This window comes from Vulpes lagopus, chromosome 5, assembly GCF_018345385.1.
Source record: "Vulpes lagopus strain Blue_001 chromosome 5, ASM1834538v1, whole genome shotgun sequence".
In the NCBI taxonomy this organism is placed as follows: Eukaryota; Metazoa; Chordata; class Mammalia; order Carnivora; family Canidae; genus Vulpes; species Vulpes lagopus.
Window position 1 is genome coordinate 38237193 of NC_054828.1, and position 19829 is coordinate 38257021.

At 36.5% G+C, this 19829-nt stretch overlaps 1 long non-coding RNA gene across 3 annotated transcripts in view; it reads right to left on the reverse strand.

The window, feature by feature from the left end:
* The window catches only part of LOC121490449, a 73013-nt gene that overhangs the window by 32562 nt on the left and 20622 nt on the right, over positions 1 to 19829 (reverse strand). For 2 of the 3 annotated variants that reach the window (XR_005987682.1, XR_005987681.1), the window contains exon 2: positions 19387 to 19441. This is a non-coding gene — a long non-coding RNA (uncharacterized LOC121490449). Of the gene's footprint in view, positions 1 to 4727; positions 6420 to 19386; positions 19442 to 19829 lie in introns of those variants that run through there. The other variant, XR_005987680.1, reaches the window with a different exon arrangement.

Here is a 19829-nt window from a genome sequence, read left to right on the forward strand (position 1 = left end):
TGTTTGATTTGTCTTAATAGTCGGGATGACCTATAAACTGGAAGGTGTTTTAGGATGGCCGATATCTCCCTGTATGCATGTGAGTGTTTTCAAGCCTGGTAAAATCCATGTGTAGGACTAAGGAGCAATGCGAAGAACAACCTGAAGAGCACTACAAAGACCTGCGTGTGTTTAGATCAAGAGTTTAGTTTCTAACCCCTATAGATTTGGGTGTTTCATGTCTTGAGGGGAAGCTATTGCCAAGTTCTCATTTTGATAAATTCATGTTGTTCTGAGCAACCTATAAAATGGCCATGAGTTTTACCTGTGTTCCTCACAGGAAAAAGAAAGACATCAAGCGCTGAAAAGGGAGAGGGCAGCAAATAGAAACAAATAAAATGTAAGCTATTATTTTATTGCCTTACAGAGACAGAATGTTTTGCTATTGTGTGGGTTAAATATACCACTAATTCTCATCTTTGACTCTGAGCTTTGCCTTACCACATGCCATTCTGAATCTCTGAATTATATCTGTTATGTACTATGTCCCTCAAAATTAGGATCTCCCTGATATATAAGCTGGTGTATTACATAAGATCATCAAAAGGACAGGGCACCTGGGTGGCTCAGGGGTTGAGTGTCTGCCTTTAGCTCAGGTGGTCCCGTAGTACTGGGATCGACTCTTACTTTGGACTCCTCTCGAGGAGCCTGCCTCTCCCTCTGCCTATGTCTCTTCCTCTCTCTGTGTGTCTCTCATGAATAAATAAATAAAATCTTTTAAAAAATCATTAAAAGGACAAATGAATGTGTATTAATACATTATGATCACCTGCAGAGGCAGATGAAGCTTTCACCCAAAATTTGGTTTTAGTGTCAGGACCTAGGGCACCACATACTCATCAAGAGTGACAAAAAGGTTTATCACTTACAGCATTAAAGTCTCTAGAGAGAGCAGGGTAGACCTTGCAAAGAGAACCAAATGGCTTGAGAGAACAAAGAAAGGAGGCCAGTCTGGCCTCTTACTGTGGCTGTGGGTTGGAGCTATTTAAGAGATTACAGTGCATAAACAGGGGTTTTCATGGTTTGAGTCTGTCACCAGTGCCAAAAGGGGAACCTGGGCTTACTTGCTAGATTGTCAGATGTGGGGCACAAGGGGAAGAAGAAAGAGTGACACTGAAAAGCTGTTTACATCAAAAAATGGAGTCAGACTCCTCATTGCACAATATAAATATGGGAAAAGATTGGTTCTCTTCCTTTATAACAATGAGAAACAAATAAATGGATAAATATGGTTGACCCTCATCATTCATGGTGGTCATAGTCTATAAAATCACCACAAACTCTGAATTAGTGGATATTGAACCATTACACCTAGGGGAAAATGTACAAATAAGTTCCTGAGAGCCTCTGGTCACAACAGACTGAGAACTACACAACCTTGTTTTATGTGTTTCTGTTTAAAGACACTTTATTTAATATATGTTATTGATACATTAATACTGAACCTGGGGCCAACAGTACTATAATGCATGCCTGAATTAAGCTTAGGTAACACATATATTTTATCCATTAGGAATATCACAGCCTTCTTGCACCTAGGAACACTACACAAAACTTCAGCACTTTGCTTGCAGGCCATTTTAAATAGCAAAACCACCAACAAAAAGTACACGTTGTGAAAAATTGATTTTTACTAAATCATATAAAGGACTTGTTCTCATGATGTGAGAGCTGAAATAAGGCATAGCATTGTCTTATTTGACCTCTGCTGGAAATCTTTGCGTCAGGCAACAAATTTTCCACCATTCTGTGCATGTCCACAAATAACCCCACATGCCCCATGTATTGAATTTAGGGTTACAAGTAAATTTTAGCAAATAGGCAAATTTGAAAATACGGAATCCATGAGTAGTGAGTTTTTAGGATGGCTCATGGTAATGAATGAATATATATTTTTTAATTGAGCCGTTTCAGAGAAGATGCACCCATTCTTTCTTCTTTCCATTTGTTGTTGTTTTTTTTGCTTTACTCAAGAAGTTTCAGTAATTCTGAATAAGCAGCATGGTGAATGGAATCATTTCCAACTGGTGGGAGAAAAGCTTTTGAGTAGTTCCCATGTAAAATCACTGAAATCATTCTGTAGGTCACTGGCAGTTTAACCACTGATGAGACATGGTGCAGATTTTGAGTGCTAATAGATGTACTAGAAAAAACACAGGGCTAAAGAATAAGAAAAAATGGGTCTACATTGCAGATGAACTGTTTACCAGTTGTGTAATTTTAGGCGAGTTATTTAATATCTCTAATCTTCCGTGTTCTTACCTGTAAAATGGAAATACTACTTACAGTACATCTTAGTGTTTTTGTGAGGATTAACTAAGCTAAATTAACACACAATATAAAGGAGTTTTATCACAGAGAGGTATGTTTAATATTTTTAAGCTAGCTACATTAATTTGAGAAGTATTTTTCCACCCACATTTTCTTGGTGAAATTATTAGTGGCTCTCTCTTTCACTCTTAAAATGTCCTGGTTTGAATAATCCAATCACTTTGCTCTACCAAAGAACTAGCAAGCCTTGTTTGAGCTCTGTAAGGATAGTGGCATGGTCAACTGTTAAGTAGGTCATCACCATGGCATAGAGAACACAAAGCACATATGCAGCACATTGACATGATAGGATTAAACAATTTGTGGTAGGTCAGATTCTCATTCTTTATTCCACGTTTATGAAGTCCAAACCTATGGAAACCAGTATAGTCCTGAGAAAACTGGGATAAGTAGCCACATGAAAGAAAATATATTTCCTATGACTAGATTCGTCTTTTACCAGGTTCAGCTTCTAGGAATTAATCAAAGTTGAAAGCTGTTTATGAGTGTTCAATTAAAGCTATTTTATAATCAGTCCCTCTGGAAAGAGAAACCGTAGTGGGTATCAGAAATAATCTTGCAGTTGATAGATTTTGTTCAATAGTATCTTTAGAAGGTAGGTAAAGTGTTTGGTTGTAGTGTCTTTTCTAGGTTTTACAATCAGTTGACTGTGTCTGCTTCAGGGGGGGAGTTGTCCATTTTTGTTGAACACTTTTCTTGCCGTACTGAGCCAATGAGTTTAGAGATTCTACAAAGATCTCAAGGCATTAATTATATAGATGAATCTTCTTTGGGGGAACATAGGTTTTGCTGTAAAGAAAGCTTAGCATTTTAGAAGCTTTTGGTTATGACATTTGATTAACATTTTTATAAAATTATTCCATGGCAAAAGAAAACAAAATATATTTCCAATTTAAACAGCACATTGGTCTCAAAAAAGTGAATTATTTTTTAAAATCAAGTTATTAAAGGGATTTGCAAAATGAAGAGCATCTACAAATAGCAATAATAAAATGAACTAATACCAGCATATTTATTATATATTCCATTAGGAGGTCTACATTTACAATGAAACGTTCCTATGCTATATAAACAGTGAGAATTTTTAAAATAATGTAGAGGAAAATTGTGTATACAATATGCTATTTAAATTAAAACCCCTAAATATTATATATGTATTTTTCATGGAATCATATACATATTAGATTTTTTTGATAAAATACTTTCTAAAAACAAACTTAACAGGTAGTGTAGCTGTCAAATAAAGAACATCTACTGACCTCATGGGAGAAGTTCCTTTGGAGAGCAGACCATATTGAGAAGAGAGGCAAAGCATTCTTTAATTTTAAGGTATTTATTTCGTTAATGAGTGGCCTGAAGCAAATTTGAAAAACTTACCTCAGGATTTGGAGGGTGGCACTACAGGGTTGGTGCTCAGAACACTGAGGACATGGTACAGAATGAGTGCTCTCTCTAGTACTTCTGAAGGAAAATACTAAGGCTGGTACTAGAGTTGCTGAAATTCAGACACTTGAGACTGGAAATAGTTGTTGTTGCTGATACCGATAAGGGTAGCCAACGGAATGGACATCCTTTCCTTGTACCACGTTGCAGTCTTCCTCTGGGAGCTCCTCATGATAGAATCTAACCAGTGCTTAACTGGAAAATGAGTCTGACATGTGGCTGGATCACAGAATGACAGGACAGGGCAGACTATAGAAAGTGTATTTATTGCTGAGTGACAATGGATAATTGACTGGCACTGCTTTGTGACTCATGTTGTCAGGACTGGATGAGACAATGTGTGCAAAGTGCTGTCTCTGGCATATAGTTGATGCTTAATAACTACTAGGGGGTGTAACTAATAATTAAATGCTTAGCAACTATCTATAATGCAAAGCACCTTAGTAAGTCCTGTGGCTGACACACAAGTGGCACATAGCCTATATTTCTATCGCTATTTAATAAACTACCCTCAAAATACAATGGCTTATAACAACAGGCATTTTATTATATCTCATGAATTTGTAAGTCTGGAATTTGAGCAATACCCTGATGACTGGCTCTATTACCAGGGTCACTTGATGGTGTTCAGTTGGTGGGAAAACCATAAGATGATTTCACTTATTTGTGTGGCACTTTGACAAGAAACGTTTGTAAGGGAGAAAACAGTGGAGTACAAAGAACCATGAAGAAAATTTGGGGCATTATGGAAATACTGATTATCCTGATTGTGTTAATTATTTTATAGATGCATACTACTTCAAAACTGATAGCATGTAATATGATTACGCGTCATTGGGTACTTTATTACGTTTCAATTATTCTTTAATACAACTTTTAAATAAAAGCTGAGCAATACTAGACATTACAAAATCCCGAACAATCATCAGAATCTCTTTATTTCTTAACTGCCTGACACATTTCACTGCTTTGCCCACATTTTTTGGCCTCAGCACTCTTTGATCCTCCTTTTCATATGACAAACAATTTTGTAATATTAGTTTTTAGAAAGATAGAAAGGTAAGTCCGTGTTTTCTCTAGAATGGTTAATCAAAACCAATTTTGATAGTATAAAAGAATTTCTTTTAACTTCACAACTCATTATTAAGAATCTAAAATTTTTTACATTAATTGGCATATTTGGGGAGAAAACTTTCTTTCATCTATAACTTCAAGCAGACCTATTTGCCATTTTTAGAGCTGTTACAGGTTTGTGACCTACAAAAACAGAAGTTCTGACAAATCTATTTTGTGTGATTGTCATCATAAAGAAGAAAATAGGTGGTGTATTATAATCACCTGTGTTGCATTATATGTATAGTCCTGACAGAAGAGAATTTCAATTTTGACTGGATATTGATGAGGAACACTAGGTGAATAGTCATCTTATAGTTTCACACATCTAACAAGTGGAAAAATCCTCCAGAGAAGGCAAGCTCCTGGGTCCCTAAATTTAAACCTTTCTTTCTGCTCCAATAACACAGCTTTTGTCGCTAGACAGCATAGGGTGTCTTCATATCATAGAAAGACCTCTGGCTCTGCGCCTCCTTGTCTGGCACCTCATAATACCAGATGAGTTGACTCAGTGTGTGCTATGAATATTCCTGGAAATGATTTATGGAAACTATCATGTGAGGACTACTAATAACTTCACAATATAAGAAAGTGACTGCAAACCCCATAATATATTCTGTTAAACCCAAGCCAAGTTTATGTCTATCACTTACTCAACTCTGATCACCAAATCTTAGAAACACTTGGGACTACTCCAAAGTCATCTGACACACAAGGAGAATGGTGATGGAGAAGAGATAGATATCAGTGGTACCCATTTGTGGTTAAAATACCTTAATTTTGCAAGATTTACATATGTAATTTATAAATATATGTGTGTATATACGTGTATGTGATGAATTATTTTAAAGCTATCTATTCTCACATACCTCTTAGACATTGTTCTGTATACTTTGAGAAATACATGTATCCTGGGCTGAACAACTGGTTTCCAGAATCCTATTGGACATAAGCTAGGTCAGATTTGAGCCATAAAAGGGAATGAAAAAGTTTGGGTTGTTTTATGTGAACATTTTATACACCAAAAGGCTTTAAAGCTTCCATTTTTTCTTAGAAGGCCCTCTTTTGTCTACACTCACATACACATACCCTACTGCGGAGAGATATAGGCTCACTTGAAATTAATCTTTAATCAGACCTTATTTTTAAGCAAGAAAAATGTTGGCGGACTTAAGACCGTGAATTTCTTAAAAGAATTGACAGAACGGGAGTTACGCAGCAACAAGGACTATAGAGAACAAAGAAATCTGCCCACAGAATCAGGTGGTGCACACACTGCTGCTGCTAAGTCCTGCACTCAGCTTGCAGACCTGCCTTATCTTGTTGCCTAACCCTGGATACTGCTATTGCTGCCCTTGGAAATTCTTTGATGCTGCTGCTGCTATTCCTGTCACCTGCATCAAAGTATATTCCCCGTGGTGCATTCTCCTGTTTGGTGACTCTCTCCCAGTTCCAGGCTCAGAAGTAGTACATTGTAGGTTGAGTGCTCATACCTGTGATACAAGGGAAATTAATAAATGTGCATCTGGCATTTTCAACATCTGTAGTTAAAGGCAGTACTACTTTCTTTTAAGACTCATATGTGAGGAATTCCCCAAAAATAAGAACGGGATTCAGATTCTGGGCCACACAAAAAAAAGATGATAAATATTACAAAAGCATCTAACCACAAATAAAATACTGGTTCTTGCACTTCTGACCAATGGTGACCTGGACACTTAGCCTTTTCTTCTAGTAGACATAAAAGATAAATGATCTGTAAAATAAAGGTAATCACAGACATAATCATACAAGGGTTTTTAAATAAAAGTTTAAAGCCAAATCTGAGTCTAACATTTGTATGGAAACAAATAACCAAGTAATCAAAACAATTAAAAAGAAATTATCTGGTAGAATTTACAGAGCCTGATTTTAAGACTTACTATAGAGCTACAGTAATTAAGATGGCAGTTAGCATGGTGATAGGTCATTGGACAATATATAGAATTCATAAATTGATCCACATATATGCACCTCAATTGACGTTTGACAAAAATAAAAAGTAATTTATTGGGGAAGGAGAATTTTTAACCAATACTGAAATAATGGGATAGTCACATGGAAAAAAAGACATTTCACCCCTATCACACTCCATATAGAAAAGTTAATTTGATATGTATCATAGTCTTAAACTAAAAAGCTAAATTCTAACAATCATTAAAGAAAACTGGGTGGCTCAGTCATTTAAGCATCCAACTCTTGATTTTGGCTTAGGTCATGATCTCAGGGTTGTGAGATCAAGCCCAGAGTCAAGCTCCGTGCTGGGAGTGAAGCCTACTTAAGGTTCTCTCTCTCCCTCTCTCTCTGCACCCCTCTATTTAAAAAAAGGAAAAAGAAAACACAGAAGAATATTATTACAACTTGGGGTCAAAGATTTGAAGCAGGATTCAAAAGGCAACAACCACAGAAGTAAAATTGAAAAACAGACTTCATCAAAATTAGAAATGTGTGCCCATCAAAAAGACATCATTTAGAAATGAATAGGCAACACTTGTGCCAGGAAAACATATTTACAAAACCTATATCTGTCAGATGATCTAGTATATAGGATACAAAAACAATTTCTGAAACTTGACAATAAGAAGATAAATAACCCAGTAAACAATAGATAAAGGCTGGAAGAAATACTTCACGGGAACACATCTAAATGGCCAATTCGCATATGAAAAAGTGCTCACCAAGATCTGACATCAGGGAAATGAAAATTAAAAATTAGAACCAGAATAAGCAGTAGTATGTACCTGCTAGAATAGTTAAAAAGAGAAACAATCCAGAAAAGTCACTGTTATGAATTACTAGAGAGAAATAAAAATGTATTTCCATATAAACACAAAAGCATTTTAGAGCATTTCTTTCCATGATGGCCCCAAAGTGGGTGGGATGGTGGGTTTTTTTTTTTTTTATGTGTTAACTTGACTGGGCCACAAGATATCCACATGTTTGATTAAACGTTTTTCTGGATATGTCCATCAGGATATTTCTGGATGAGATTAACCTTTGAATAGGGTAGCCTGAGTAAAACAGATTGCCCCCCTAATGTAGGTGGCCCTCATCCAATCCATTGAAGATTGACTAGAACAAAGGCTCAGCAAGGGAGAATTCTCGCTCTGCCTATCTTTAAGCTGGGACATCAGTCTTCTCCTGCCTTTTGACTAGGACCTGGATTAGAATTTACATTGGCTCTTCTGGTTCTTAGGCCATCAGACTCAGACTGGAACTATATACCATTGTTCTCCTGGGTTAGAGACTCTAGCTTGCCAACTAAAGCTGTGACTTCAGAATTGGAAAATCCAAAGGGCAAACAACTCCAGAATAGATGGATTGTGGTATGTTCATACAGTGGAATACTACTCAGCACTCTAATGGAATAAAGTACTGATACCACAACAGTAGAGATCAATTTCATGTTATCCTGAATGAAAGAAGCTGAACATACAGAGTAAATACTGAGTGATTCCATTTATATGAAGCTCTGCAAGAGGCAAAACTATAGTAAAGGAGGTCAAAACCAGGAAAGTTGTTGTTGCTTCCCTGGGGTTGTAAGAGTTGACTGGGAAGTAGTAGAAGTGATCAATAGGTTCTGTATTCTGATAGGAATAGGGGTTATACTCAAAGGTGTACGCATTTGTCAAATATCACTTAATGTTTGAGCATTTACAAAATATATGTCCACTGACTATATGTAAATCTAAGAAACAGTTGTGAAAATCAGTCAGTTGGAAGATAAAAGGCAGAAACACCAAAACTAGAAAAGGAAAGCCAGCAGTGTTCAGTTATTTCTTTCCTAGAAATTGATATGAAATAGCATTTGTGCAGCATTGACTAACTTGCACTCTCGCGTAACCCTTAACCCTTTTACAATTTCCTTTTTATGGATTAAATTTCAGTATTCTTCAATACCAGGAGGTTGGAGTTCTAATTTAGGATCTGTCCACATTAATCATAATATAACTGAAGTGATTTTATCTTTCTTTGGCTTTACCTTGTTTGTTTTTGTTTAAAACTCAAGATCAGGTTTCCCAAAGTCAGTTCTTAGCAACAGAGATTTCAAGAAAATATAGTACAAGTTACATTGTAGAAGGAGCAGAAGAAGAAGTGTTCTGAGGTCAAATATATTTTTAGGCATAAAGAAAAGAAAATTATGTTTTTATGTCATCTCAGGCCTCGTCAGAACCTTTAATTCAGCAGTAAAATGGATCCAATCTACTTTCTATCAGTGACTCTTATAAATTCTTTGCACAAGTTAGTTTATTTAATTTTTGTAACATAAGGCTAGATTGTCCCTGTGTGTATGGTACTTACTAAAAACAAGAAGGCTCGGGGAGAATGAGGCAAATAATTGTCAAAGGGCACTATTGCTAGTAAAGAGAGTTGCGACTTAAAACCTAGCAGTTGGACTCAAGCCTGTGCCTGTAAGCACCATGTCTCACAGAAGATGTGGCAAGAGACAAGAAGAATAATTACATATCAAACAGGAGAAAAGAGGTAGCCTTGCCAACTCTTGAAAGGAAAACCAGCTTTCACTTACTCAAAGGGGAAACGTTTTCCAACGGTTGGACAAGTTTTCTGTTGAGGGTTGGCAATGAACAAGAAGTTCAGGAAAAATCTTGAAAATGTACTAAAATCCAGTAATCATAGAACAGGAGTACCAGAGATCCAGAAAAAGTGTTTGGCAGTGATGTGGGGGTAGCATAGGGAATTGGCTCAGATTGGGAGACATCACAAGCAGGACATGATGGGCGTCACCTGGATGGCTCAGTCAGTTCGGTGTCTGAATCTAGATTTTGACTCAGGTCATGATCTCGAAGTTCTGGGATTGAGCTCCATGTTGGGCTGCCTGCTCATTGGGGAGTCTGCTTGGGGACTCTGCTCCCCCTCCCCCTCCCCCTGCTTGCTCTCTTGTGTTCTCTCTTAAAAAGGGGCGGGAGGAGACATCATGGGAGTTTCAGGGATAATAACAACTGAGAAGCTTGACCCCTGGGTGTGATTGATGAAACAGGTTGATGAGGCTTGTGGGGAATGGTACAGAGGAACTCTAAAAGGAGTGGACAGTGACATCTGGAGTGTAGATCCAGAATCCTTTGCTCACTGAGATGGTGGCAGCAGGTTTCCTTAGACCAAAGATAGTGGGAAAGGCCAGCTACTCCCTCAGGCTGTCTGGAGGATGGAGAAGATACAGGTGATACCATCCAAGGAATACAATCTTGGCAGAATGAAAGGATACAAATACTTTGGCTGGCAGAGCAGAGTTAGTTGGGATGGAAAAGAATAAAAAGAGCTGCCCTCACAAGTAGCAAGCTTTTCATATTGAAAATCCTGTAAAACAGTTGCCAGAAAAGAAATGTTTTTGTGTGGAACTCTGAGGGCAAACAAGGTTATGTGGGTTTCTTAATTATTCAGAAAGCACAAGAGAGAATGTGATAAGTGAGAATGGAGAAAATCCCTGAGAGCTGGAATTCTATGAGGCTAAAACAGGGTTAGGGAGGCATAGCAACACAGCTGCTGGTTATTCAGACTTAAAACAGTATTCATAGGAATTCTGAGCTTCCTAGCCCTTTGGACTGAACTCCTCATAAAGAAAAAGGGAAGGTAAAGTAAGGCATGTGGAGAGAGCTGAAGCTCAGGCATAGCTGTTTCCCTTGTCCTACTCTCTCCAGAACCAGTTTCAGTCTACAGAGATAGTGTTTTCCTCAGTCAGCTCTAGACTGGGCTAAAGATTCTTGGGGGATCTGAGTCAGTCTGAATTTCTCCTGAAGATCCTTTCTAGTCTTACTTTGATCTGGAGACCTCTGAAACTCACCTGATTTCTCCCAGAGTCACCCAAACTAGAAATGCATTAAGGCTAGTTAGAACCCTTTGAAACTCCATGGATTAAATTTAGATACTCTTTTTTTTTTTCTGTTCCCTAACCATCAAGAGTAATGAACTGAATCTTGACTTATTATCTCTTTCCTACTTTTAAGACCAAGATTCTAAAAAACAAAAATCATAGAAGTTGGATTGATATTGACTTTCAGAAAATTAATGCCCTAAATATGTTTCACAGGATTTGATATCTTGTAGGAAATCTGTTTTCAAAAAGTGAAACATCTTCAAAATTACGCTAAACCCCCAAGCACATTTATTCAACTAGAAGAGATGCAAATTTTCTTAAATTGGGTTCAATCTGAATGTTAGCAGAAGAGCATGGGAAAGTAAAATGATCTGATTTAAATTGATGAATAACTGTTTTATTTTTAATCTAAGAAAGTTGATAGGAAAAGAGATGGATTGAGAGTGAATAGAAACAAGTTAAAAGGATAATTAGGGATGGAAAAAGATATGTCATTCAGACCAGGTTCTTACTAAGGAAAAGATATGTATTTGAAACATACATGAAAGAAAAATAGCCCTAGTAAAATTGAAGAGTGGAGAATTAAAGAGAATTTATCAGGAAATGGGGGATTTTATATCACTATTTCCTTTTTGCATTTAATGTGAAGTCAGGAAAAAAAAAGAGCTGCCTAGGGCATAAAGCATATTTCTTAGCATAGCTGTGGAAGAGACCATTGTAACAAAAAGATTGGAACATCCTAAGGCAAAGCAAGTGTAAGTACCAAGTCCAAATAACTGTGATTCATGACTCTGAAAGGACAAGAAAATAGGAAGAACAAAGTCATGCTTTGAATTAATTGCTTTTGCCATATCTCAGAAGCTGGATGAGTACGCTACCTGGCTCTTTTACAGTGGAAAATGACACAAGAAAATTATTCTTAATTGGCGTATGAGAAGGGAACATGAAATTGCAGATTGGAAGTGGTTTTTTTGAATTCAGTGAGATTAGAAAGAATCTCAGGATGATGTTACTGAAGGAAAATAAGAAACAGAATGGTGAGAGGGAGAAACCAGTGGATACCTTGCTAAAAATGACATAATTTTATAATTGGAAAATGCTTTAGAACTTATGGACTCCAATTTTCTTACAGTTTACCAGAGAGAGCAGAGTTCAGAGCTCTAATCTGGTTCCTTGGGCTCTCATCTCATTGCCCTCTGGCCACTCAACTACTTTCCCTTCTATCCGGAGGTCTCTGCAGAGGTAATAATAGGGTTCTCTGTGCAAGGAGATGCCTAGAAATTATTGTTAGAACATAGGTGTTCCAAAGCCTATCCTTCAGCCCTTTTTGCTTCTACTCTTCAGAGCAAAGTTAATTTAACTTTTTAAACTTAATTAAAATTGCACACCCCCAAATCCAGTGTGTTAGTCATAACAGCCACATTTCAAGTGTGTAATTGCCAAATGGGGCTGATGATTACCCTATTGGCCAGTGTAGACAAAGAGCATTCTTGTTATCACAGAAAGACCTGCTGGAATCAGACAGCATTATGTAAGTGACTGTGGTTATATTCCAGCCTGTGTGGCTTTTAGGTGTAGTTTTTACCTGAACTTAAGGCATCTCTTCTATTTTCCAGAGAGTTGTCCATAGGAGTCAGCAAATGTAAACATTAGTTTTTCCTCTACCATAAAACAATGGACTAGTGATGTCATCTGTATTGATCTCTATGTTTTGTCTTCATCATCCGTAAAATAGAGAAAATAGATGTTTGCTACTCTCACAGGTCTGTTGAAAAGGCCGACCAGAAAGCTGAAAAATATCCTATAATAACGAAATTTATTACTATTGTGATGATGATGATTAAAGAGGATGTCACGTTTTAAAACCCATTTAAAAGAAAACGTGGGCTTGGCTTTTCTTTACTCCACTTTAAAAAATATTTGCCATTTTTGGGGTCCTAGGTACTCTTCTGCTGTTTTTAATAATGTTAAGAGTAAGCAGTGATGCAAGTCTCATATATCCATTTCTTTTCTGAAAAAAAATATATAAACTAATATTTAGGTTAAGGATAAAGGCCAGACAGAGTTAGAAACTGAGATCTGACTGGAAATTTTGGAGTTGACACACAAGGTTAGATTATAATTGAAAAGGCTCTGATCTCACAGAACCATATTAATGACATATTTGTTCCCCAAACCAGCAATTTTAATTAAGGAAAAGCACAGACAGGGAAGCTCACTTTTACCTATGCAGGTAATTGGTAATGCAGCTAGCCAATTACCTGCAAAATACTGGAATAGTGGACCCTTGATCCAAAACATTTGGAAGCTACCGGACTCTGGAAAATTGGCTTAAAGGCAGCTTTTAGCTAAAACTACAATCAGATACTTTGAAAGGCTCTCTTTCTTCTTTTCCACTCATCCATCTGACATACACCATCTGTCAGATCATGCTGGGTCGCCTCTGTCAGCCTTCCGCTCATCTTAAAAGAGAGACAGCTTTTGAAGGTTTTTATTTCTCATGAATTTCCCCATGAAAATGCAGAGGGTTTCTTCCTGGTTCAACATTACATTTCTTTCTATAGAAGATGAGGAGCTAGTGTCTATCCACAGGAGTAGTGACTCCCTCAGGCTAACCAATCCATATGATTGATCATAGACATACCCTGCGCCATCAAGGACCTGCTCAGGAGGTCTGTATTAGTGCTTCTCAAAGTTTAATATGCATAAAATCTCCCAGGGATATTGTTAAGATGCAGATTCTGATTCGGCAGGTCTAGGGTGGGACCTCAGGTTCTGCATTTCTATTTGACAGGTGACACTCATGCTGCTGGTCCATGGACCATATTTTTAGTAGTAAGAGTAGAAGGTGTTAGAAACAGTTTAACCATTTGAAGTGATTTTAACAACAAATAAAAGCAGTGATAATCATGTAATTTGTTTAGCTCTTTAAAATACGATTTTACATGTGTTATCTCAGAGTACAGTATGCTGAAATTAGATGCTCTGGCTATATTGCTGTTTACGGACCTAAAACTTAGTGGCTAAAAATAATGACATTTATTTATTTTATTCACTGACTTGACATTTGAACAGGGCTCAGTGGGCACACCTTGTCTCAGCTCCACAAGACATCACTGGGGGAGGCTCAAATGCTGGGGAATGGAGCCATCTAAAAGCTTGCTCATTCATTTGTCTGATGGTTGATGCTGGAAGACAGCTGTCACCTCAGCTAGAACTGTGTCCAGACCATCTACATATGGCCTTTCCATGTGGCTTCTTGACTTCTCCATAGCATGGCAGCTGTGTTCCGAGGATGGGATCTCATGAGAATCAGGTGGAAGCCTAGTAACCTTTAATCTTTTAGCCTCAGAAGCCACGTAGGGTCACTTGTGCCATAGTTGCAGACTTGGCCATATTCGAGGAAGAGAAAGACCACTTCTCAATGAAAAATAGTTAACATTGCATTTTAAAAAGAGGGTTTTTTTTGGTGGAGTGTATTGGTTTCGCCACCTTTGGGAAATGTAATGTTGCAGCAAGTAACATGATTCGATTTTATTGATGACTTTGACCATTGACAGGGGTATCACTCATTACAGGATTCGGTTGACATAAGACAGCTTAGAGGTCTATTTAAATATGTTACTTGGATTTTTTTAAAAGTATAGAGAGGCATACATAGGTATATATAATGAAGTGTAGTATTTAAGAATGTGGGTTTGGGCCCCAGCTTCCCTATTTCCCAACTTTATACTTTTGGACTAGTTGCCTAATAATTATTATCTTTGCTTCCCTTTGTTAGTAAAATGTGGATTTTTCTGTCTGAAACAGTTCTTGGCAGGCTTAAATGAATTAAAGTTTGTAAAGCACCAAGTCTCCTTCCTGACTGATAATAAGTACTTAAGAGATGATAACATTTTTATTACCATTGTCATTTCTACTGCTATTACCATTAAGAAAATAACAAGGCTTCTTTTTTCTTTTTTCATTAAAGTAAATGCATTTTTGTTTGTCTTTCCCTTGCCCTTTATCCCATTATGATTAAATGGTATCACTGAAAAAAAAAATTTGACGTAGGTTAGAGCTAGCTCTTGCAGGAAGAAAGAAAATATGACAGCGTCAATGTTCTTTAGTGATACTTGATATATATGGAGCTTCAGAGAAAATGCAGTTTTAGAATTGACTCTCAAAATGCATATCTGTGTATTAATGCCTTGATTTGATTTCTAGATCTTGCTGGTGAAGACAATGAAATTATTTCTTTATTCCGTAGAACCTAGTGAGTGATCTGCATAGGTTAAGTGATCAGTAGATTTTATACATGGATTAACCGATTTTTAATTGCCACTTGTTCTTGCTTTTTATAAAGGAACTCTTTAGTAGTGTTAGGTAAAGAAATAAGTAACATAAGGGTGATTTTCCATAATCGTCAAAAATCCAATACTTCATTCCAGAGTTAATATTATGCCACGCTAGTTATCTGATCTTTTGGTTGTGTTCCTGGTTTTAATTATGAAACCAGTGAATGAGGATGGGTTCAATTAGCATCCAGAAAAGAGATAATGCATTTGAATGAGGAGAATTGCTTAGTCTTTGTTGACAGGTTCTCTAGTCTCTTCCAGAGCTACTGATAGCAAATTATGTAGAGTCAAATTCCTTGAAATAAAATGAGCATTGGTGATGTATGGAGAATCTGTAATAAATGTGTATGTTAAAAAATACCTCATTTGATGATAAATTCACTGTGGTGGAGGCATATCTAATATCACTGATTTTTCTCTGGTCTCTTACATTTTCCTATTGGCTTATGAGCAAATTATTTTGTTCCCAAAGAAGAAAAACAAAAAATGACTTCCTTTCTCTCACAAACACATAAATGAACTCATAATCGAAAACAAAAGAAAAAAAAGAGGTGAAAACCAGCCAATATTATTCTTAGCTTCTTTTACTTGTTAATGTATTATGATATAAAAAAGTGCCTCTGTGCCACCTACTTCATAGTGAGAATTCCACTGTAATGGACTCTAAATACACAGATGCCTGGCTGCTGGACAGTATTGCACTTGCCAATTCAGTGAAAGAGATTTTATTTTTAAAAAATAGTCGTTTCTGACAAGTTGCAGGAGGCTGTGAATGCTAGATCGAGTGTTTTTGCTCCTCTTACATCTGTATTTTCACTGGTCTCTAGCTGAGAACAATATATTAAGTAGTTATTTAATTTCTGTTCAAATCTAGATAAGCAAATCTAAAAATCCCCCTAAAAGCAAAAGTATTTTACTCCTCTTTGTTGCATATGTTTTCTATATACAGCTGAACCAAATGTCAGGGCATACTGGTATTCCCATAAAAATTGAGGAGATTTAGAAATCATCACTTCTGAATTTTGAGAAATGATTTATTCCTTATTTACAAACCTCTACTGTTCTCCCTTTCAGATTATTTCTTTCAATACATCACTTTGTCTGTTCTAAATGGTTAAATATGTAAAGTTTTTAACCCATCTTTCTTTTTTTTTTAAGATTTTATTTATATATTCATGAGAGACACAGATCGAGAGAGGCAGAGGGAGAAGCAGGCTCAATTGCAGGAAGCCTGATGTGAGACTCGATCCCAGGACTCACAACCTGAGCCAAAGACAGACGCTCAACTGCTGAGCCACCCAAATGTCCTGTTAAACCATCTTTCGTTTTCTTAATTTGCAGTTTATTTACAGATTTTATATTTTCTTCTTTTTAACCCATCTTTCTTAAAGTGTGTTCTAATGAATATAGATCCATTCTTATATTCATGTTATGTGGAGAAAAAATTTGTTGAGTTAGTGTAGTTGAGGAGTCAGTAAATAAATGAATTAATTAATTAATTAATTAATTAATGTAAGCAGGACTTATGCTGCAGTCCGTCTTGAGGCTTTGTTGTCCTCGAGTATAGTAAGAACCTCCAAGAATCTTTGATATACCTTGGCAACTTGGCCCTTGCCTCTACTGACATTATTTTTGGGGAAGGTCACCACTGGTTCCCAACCTGCCAAATCTAGGGCACATTTTTAAAGATGCCATTATTGGAGTTTAATTGACACCATTTGTTATTCTTGATTATTAAAATTGTCTATCCCTTTGGGTTCGTGGTGCCAAACTCTTCTGATTCTATAGTGTATCTTACCATTATCATGTCGTAATTATGTGTCTTACCATATCATGTATACTTACTATGACCTACCGTATCTTCTTCACAGACTCTCCTTGTGTTCACCATTAACTAGAGCTGTTTTATCAGGCTATCTCCTCAGACTACTCACCCTCTTGTTCTATACCCTCTTCTTGTATCTTCTCATCTGCTATAATTTCAACATCTAACTACTGCTTATATTTTTATCTTAATTCTAGATGTCTTGGTTGCACTTCACATTCATTCCTAGCTTCACAATCAACTCTCCGTGGTACATGTTTACCTTAATATATTACAGAAATCGCAAACTCAGCATGTCTAGAAATGAATCAGTAAGCATCTCATTCTAAGTCCTATCCTTTATCCAAATCTACTAATCTCTGTATTTTCTATCTCAACATCACTGTCATCCCAGTTGATCAAGCTAGTTGACCTAGGACATAGTCTTGACTTCCACCATTCACATATATCCCACACCTCATTGAATTTCAAAATTGACTTCAATTAAATGTGGTTGATTCTGATGCAATGTGCTAAGTATTATAAAATAATAGCTAGAAGGCTATGTGTTACAGAGGAAAGAAAGGCATTGTACCTTTATAAGGCTTTGCTCTTCTTGTTTCCTATGTCCATCCTAATTCAGCCCATCTGTATCTCTTATCTGAACTAGTAGAATAGCTTCTTATCCCTTATTTAACTTTGTCCCACTCAAACATATATCTGACCATGCCACCGGCCAGCTTAAAGCTTTACAAGGGTTTCATATCACCTAAACCCTGATCAAGAGCTCATCCTGGTCCACCTGTCCAGCCTCATCTCTTCCCCTTATGTTCCATTAAATGTGAACTGCTTGTTATTTGCCACATTCGGCACACCACTTCTCATCTTCATGGTCTTGTTCATGTTTTCTCCTTTAATTAGAGTGTTCTTTCTTCCCACAGTCTCTCCTTCATCTCTCAAGACCCACTTGAGCAATCTTTAATAGGGCCTTTCCCCAGACCTTCCTTCCAAAGACTTTACAAGCAATCCCTTTCCTGTCTTCTATGTGCATAGCTGTATTAATAAAATTATATTTCAGTAATTATTTCTTAATACCTGTCCTTCATAGTGGATTATAAGGTCATGGAGAGCTGAGCTTGCTTTTTAGCCACTTTTTCTTAGTATCTAGTATGGTAAAGAAAATTCCATTTACTCATTCATTCATGTATTCATTCAGCATTTTGTATTGAAGACATAAAAAGATGCATTAGAGTCCTCCTTTCAAAGAGTTCACAGTCCAGTGGAGAGTCAGGAAAGTATACAGATGTCTCCACTACAATGTGATAAATGCTGTAGAATGGAACCTAGATAGCTATGTAGCACAGAGGGGAAGAAATCTAAAATTTCCACTAACTTGGCCAGACCTATCAGAATACAGAAATAATATAAAATAAAACAAGTGTGCAGAGACAATATAAAATAAAATAATGTGTTAAAAATCATTTTGTATGATTTACCTATTTTTCATCTCATTCTCTCCTCAGCTCCTTTTATTTGATTCTTAATTATAATAAATTAAATAGAAAATGGTGTTCGTATGAACCAGGGGAGATGAAAGCCTAATTTATAAAGTGCTGATTATAGCCTGGGTACATGAATCACTTTCTCTTGGCTAAAATTCCTGGCGTGGCCTACTATAACATCTTCAAGGAAGAGGTGATGGCATGGTTTTCTGTGGTGGAGCATACAAAGTTACCCTTTAAAAGGAAGCTCTATGTTTTCTCCTTTTACTATGCTTTATGCATTGAGAAAACAAATTGATCAGTTTTAGCTAAGTATGATCCAAAATGGTTGCTTAACCACTTACAAATGGACACTTTGTGAATTGTCTGAAAAGTTGAGTAAAGTATCAGCACTAGAGATTCCAGGGACTAATCATGGACTAATCATGCCCAGCAAGGATACTGGTATGTGAAATAACTGTTTCTAGTAACTGATGGCCTCTGTTAAATGACATAGTTTCCTGTTTGAAAGTTTATGTTCATATCCAGTTGGGAAAACTGAACCTAGGGAGTATGTAATTTAGCTTTTAAAAGAGCACCAACAGATCTTGGAAATACTTTTTAAGCAAAGAAGAGAAAAACTGGAAATAGGTGATACTTTCATCACAGAACAAGCGATACAAGCATGACTTGTTTAAGATGTCAGGTTTTATGAGTTCCAAAATAGCACTATTAAGTGTTTAATGATCTTCTTCTGAAGACAGAAATGAAATGTCCCATCAACACATGGATTTGAAAGTACTTGTTCATTTGTACGTAACATTTTCTGTCTATCACTTAGTCTCCTCTAGTTTTTTCTCTAGCGTGAAAAATATAAAAATAAGCCAATCAAGCAGGATTGTTCAATTAGTTCCTTTTGTATCTTTTGTCACAGTTTGAAGATCGACAATTCCATTTCTTTACCTGGTAGCTTGTCAAGTTCTGAGAATTGAATTCCATCTCCTCGTTTCAAAATGTTCTGAAAATAAAAACAAATGTGTCTTCACATTGCAGATGTTCATATCTTTACTGTATTTGTCAAATCTGTTGACTAAATATTTTCTAATTTTTGCAAAAAATAATTACATATATTCTTGACTAAAAGAGAGAAGAGGCCTCCAGTAATTTCTTAAAAACTGTTAAATATCGTTGAGTAAATGCCTATAAATCCAGCATATAGCATATTTCTCACGACTTTGATTTTAATAGTAGTAAATGGAGGTACTGAGACTGTGGGAATACAACTACTCTTGGTTGATAATTTGTCACATCTAAATACTGGCTTTCCCAAAGCTAAAGAATTTGGCCAAATAGTATGTTTAAACCAACTCTAACAAACCTTTTTGTCCAGGGCTCTTTTATTACAG